Genomic DNA, 1,143 nt, shown 5'->3' with positions numbered 1-1,143 from the left:
TGCGTCAAAACATGTTTAGAGTGCATCCAAACATGTTTAGAGTGCATCCAAACATGTTTAGAGTGCATCCAAACATGTTTAGAGTGCATCGAAAGATGTTTAGAGTTCGTCGAAACATGTTTAGAGCAAGCCAAAACATATTCAGAGCGCATCCAAACATGTTTAAAATGCGTCGAAACATATTAAGAGTGCATACAAACATGTTTAGAGTGCACTAAAATATTTTTAGAGTGCGTCGAAATATTTTTAGAGTGATCCGAAACATGTTTAGAGTTTGTCTCAACATGTTTTGAGGGCACCAAAACACGTTTAGAGTGCATCCAAATAAATTTAGAGTGCATCAAAACATGTTTAGAGTGCGTCAAAACATACTTAGAGTGCATCCAAACATGTTTAGAGAGCATGTAAACATTTTTAGAGTGCGTCGAAACATGTTTAGAGTGCATCCAAACAGACTTAGAGTGCATCCAAAGATGTTTAGAGTTCGATGAAACATATTTAGAGTGCGTTGAAACATGTTTAGAGTTCGTCTAAACATGTTTTGAGTGCATCAAAACACGTTTAGAGTGCATCCAAAAACGTTTAGAGTGCATCCAAACACATTTAGAGTGCAACCAAACATGTTTAGAGTGCGTCAAAACATAGAGTGCATCCAAATATGTCTAGAAAGCATCCAAACATTTTAAGAGTGCATCGAAACATGTTTAGAGTGCAATCAAACATGTTTAGAGTGCGTCCAAACACGTTTAGAGTGCGTCAAAACATGTTTAGAGTTCGTCTAAAGATGTTTTGAGTGCACCAAAACACGTTTAGAGTGCATCCAAACCCATTTATAATGCATCCAAACATGTTTATAGTACGTCTAAAAATACTTAGAGTGCATCCAAACATGTTTAGAGAGCATCCAAACATTTTTAGAGTGCGTTGAAATATATTTAGAGTGCATCCAAACATACTTAGAGTGCATCCAAACAGACTTAGAGTGCATCCAAAGATGTTTAAGAGTTCGTGGAAACATATTTAGAGTGCATCGAAACATGTTTCGAGTTCGTCTAAACAGGTTTTGAGTGCATTAAAACACGTTTAGAGTGCATTAAAACACGTTTAGAGTGCATCCAAACGCATTTAGAGTGCATCCAAACA

The sequence above is a fragment of the Tarenaya hassleriana genome, unplaced genomic scaffold (assembly GCF_000463585.1).
Source record: "Tarenaya hassleriana unplaced genomic scaffold, ASM46358v1 Cleome116, whole genome shotgun sequence".
NCBI lineage: Eukaryota > Viridiplantae > Streptophyta > Magnoliopsida > Brassicales > Cleomaceae > Tarenaya > Tarenaya hassleriana.
Note: the sequence above shows the minus strand (reverse complement) of the source record.